The sequence below is a fragment of the Mixophyes fleayi genome, chromosome 7 (assembly GCF_038048845.1).
Source record: "Mixophyes fleayi isolate aMixFle1 chromosome 7, aMixFle1.hap1, whole genome shotgun sequence".
Taxonomy (NCBI): Eukaryota; Metazoa; Chordata; class Amphibia; order Anura; family Limnodynastidae; genus Mixophyes; species Mixophyes fleayi.
Genome location: NC_134408.1, coordinates 125,523,041 through 125,527,142, shown reverse-complemented (window position 1 = coordinate 125,527,142; position 4,102 = coordinate 125,523,041).

Here is a 4,102-nt window from a genome sequence, read left to right as displayed (position 1 = left end):
CCAACTTACCTTTTTCCATCCGGCTCTGTAGATTTCAGAAGCAGACTTCTGGAATGCACTCCCATGCCCTATTAAGACTATCCACCAGTCTACAAGTCTTCAAACGTGCCTTTAAAACTCACCTTTTCATTCAATCTTACCAGTCTCCTCCTAACTCTGCCGCCTCTGAATCCCGCACCTCCATTCCATCACTCAGCTTATCCCTCTTCTGTGTCCACCCACCCCCTCTGGAATGTAAGCTCTCCCATGCAGGACCCTCTCTCCTAGGGCCTGAATAATTAAAAAAAGCAAAAAAAGAAGTAAGCTTGCTCCTGGACAAACCATGTTACAATGCAAGGGGTGCAAATTAGTTTATTAATTTGCACATAAGTTAAATATTAGCTGTTTTGTCATGTTGCACACAAATACTTGATAGCTTTATTTTTACACTGAAATTTAAAGATGATCTAGGACATGCCCTACCCCAAATATAAATCTGTCCCCACATTTTAAAATTACCTCCCTCTCCAATGCAACATTGTTTTGCCCAGGTGCAAAGTTACTCCTTTTTGATGCTTTATTCTCCTTAATGACTTAGGTCCCTAATGCAGTGTTTCCCAAACTCAGTCCTCATGTACCCCTAACAGTGCATGTTTTCCACATCCCCTTGCTGGAGCACAGGTGTATTCATTACTGACTGATACAATGTAACAAATCCACAGGTGGTATAATTATAATGTGTCAATCAGTAATGAATAAACCTGTGCACCAGCGAGGAGATAAAGAAAACATGCACTGTTAGGGGTACTTGAGGACTGAGTTTGGGAAACACTGCCCTAGTGTTTTCTTTACGTAATTATGTCATTTTGTGTGTTGTAAATATGTAAATTTATTGTTTATATAATTTTGGCAATTTTGTACTTATGTTATTTTGACGTATGTTCTAACCCCCTGTGTATGGCTCTGCGGAACCCTTGTGGCGCCTTATAAATAAAAGATAATAATATTATGATTAAGAGTATAGATTGTACTATCCACTGGTACAAGATAGCTCTGAGATATTTTTTAGAATATATTTATTCTGTAATAACAAAAGCTATTGTGCATTATCTTTATGTACATACAAAAGGAGAATCGGGGCGATCGCCCCCCCTAGCAGGGGCTTGCTGCCGACAGCTGCACACTGTGCAGGTCCGTTCAGCAGTATCAGAGCAGCGGGACAGCACACTTTCACTGCTGAACGGACCTGCACATACTGTGCAGCCCCCGGCAGCCTTAGAACACAGAAAGGGGGCGGGGCCTAAATCGCCCCCCCCCCCCTAAAATCGCCCCGGGTAGGGCAAATGTCTGGGTCCGCCCCTGGTCACAGAGCAGGGTCCTAGGGGAGCAAAAAATATAAACCGAGGACAATATGAAGCAACAAGTAATTCTAAATACACATATACACTCTGATTTTATTGCATAGATTTTTTATACTAATTAAGTAAAAGGTTATTTTGAAGTAATGTTAATAAGCTAAAGTTCTCCAAGATCTTACTGAAGTATCCTTACGTATACAATTTCCACAGGTCTTAAGAAATCATACTTACCAACTATTCCTTGCTCCGCTCTGTGAGTTCCTGGAGGGCTGGACACTTTGCAACGTAAGCATGCCCCCTGCGCGCTTCACAGCATTGTTGGGTGGGGGCGGGGCTTAATGCCACAAATCTCATAATGAAACCATGCCTCCGCCAGGGATCTGGGATTTGTGAGCCTCCCGGACTTTACAGGAGTGTAGGCAAGTATGCAAGGAACCCTGTATGTAAATGGTCATGTGACTGTGTACTAGTACTCACTGACCTATAGCAGCAGTCAAACATCAGATTTTACGAAGTGTTAGAAGGAACAGGTACAACCATGATCTTTTCATAATCCACACGTGAGTTACTACGCATAGGCAAAGGGGGATTTCCTAGTGCCTGGAAACCCCCCTCCAAGCCTGGGGCACTGTATAATTGAGGTGGCTGGACCCTGCATCCACTTCAACCAGCTCTGCTTGAAAAGAGAGAGCTGCGTGCACCTAACAGTAGTGTATACAGCATTGCCCATGTATAATATGGGGATAGGAAGAGTTGGAGAGCAGCCAAGCACTGTCTAATATTATAGCTACGCCCCCATGCTTGCTGGTCACACCCACTGGCGGCGTGGTATGGAAACCCCCTTCTACAAATCCTGCGTTTGCCCCTGCTACGTCTGGATTCCTTCTTACATAATATAAACTCTGAGGGGTATTTTTGTAGTACTGGCTCTAAAGTCCATTTTTTCACCGAAGTCACAGCTCCCAACCTTCCTATATATTTTTCTCTAAATTTTGGTGTAGTCAACTGAAATATTGCCTACTACCCACAGCAAATATAAAGCTTGTCACAGCAGGTGTACATGTGAATACCAGATCATGAGCCATGATTTCCCCTTATATTCCTGTCTCTGAATTAACCGACAGGGCATTATGAGGGAAGTTTGTATATGAGCGCTGTATATTGGTGTTACTTGACAGAAAGCCCTCTCCATCCCCTTGTGCATGGACCCTTGTGAAGCCAGTATTACCAGACCCAACACTCGTTCCCAACCACTGCTCATGTGGATGACAATGGAAGATACTCCTTCAGTATTAGTTGCTTTTCAATTGAAAACAATAAATCGTTTTAGTTAGGATTTAGGGTCGTGAGTCCAGTTTAGGGTTTATTGTATAGTTGGGAGCTTTGCTAGGGATTGGGACTGTTCCCTAACTGTAGACTTACCCAAAGGCATAATTACATTATTTAAACTTGTGGAGGCTGATGCAGAGTTGGTTGTAAAATGGGCTCAAATTACTCTTAAAAAAGCACATACAAAATAAGCATATTTACGCACATATGCCGAGCCATACGTCCCTGCTTTACGCCAAGTTATCATCAGAATCCAGAATCCAATGCAGCACAGTGGCTCAGTGGTTAGCACTTCTGCCTCACAGCACTGGGGTCAAGAGTTCAATTCCCGACCATGGCCTTATCTGTGAGGAGTTTGTATGTTCTCCCCGTGTTTGCGTGGTTTCCTCCGGGTGCTCCGGTTTCCTCCCACACTCCAAAAAACATACTGGTAAGTTAATTGGCTGCTATCAAAATTGACCCTAGTCTCTGTGTGTGTGTGTGTGTGTGTGTGTGTGTGTGTGTGTGTTAGGGAATTTTGACCCTAGTCTCTCTCTGTGTGTGTGTGTGTGTTAGGGAATTTAGACTGTAAGCCCCAATGGGGCAGGGACTGATGTGAGCGAGTTCTCTGTACAGCGCTGCGGAATTGGTGGCGCTATATAAATAAATGATAATAATAATAATAATCCCCCTATCCTCTAGCAGGTGCAAAACACAATCTCCTAATAGGCGTACACATATATTTCTGCAGGTCTGCATGCGCCACATTCTCGTGAACATACAGGTACCATACTCGGCCTGCGTTTGTACGCCCCTTCCCTGCCTCCCCCTCCAGTCGAATAGTGCTAAATACGTGCAAGTCTGTGTTGACGCATACGCCTGTGTTCTTTGTGGGCAATGCACAGTGCGAATTTGAGATATTAATGTTGCGCAATCTGCACTAAGTTGATCTCTGCGTCACGCCAGTGATCTATCCAACAATAGGGAGCAAACCTGTCCGCATACACACTGATAGTCCTGAATGGCAGGTGCCATCTGACTTAAACGTTAAGCTTGGTCATCTGGCAAAAAATATAATATAAATAATAAAGCTAGTATTTTTTCTTATAACAAATTGCAAGTTTCTTATAACTGCACGAAAAACTACCATGAGGAGCCAAATACATGTTTAATGCAACTCTTGTTGTAATGAATTATGAATCTTGCTCTATGTTCTTGGAGTAAATCCTCCTCTCCCCTCTGTGTTTTTCACACTCTAATCAACAATTATGTTTGTCAGACCTACAACAGCTTCTTATTCTAAACTTTTCAATGTTCATAACTAAACCGGAACTGTGCAGCGCTTAATCGCCTCTGAGTTAAAGGGTGCCGCAATGCATTGTGGACACTGTAGTTTATTATCGGACATGTGCAATGTAAATGATGAAAAGAAGACACTACGTATCCCATGAGCGACA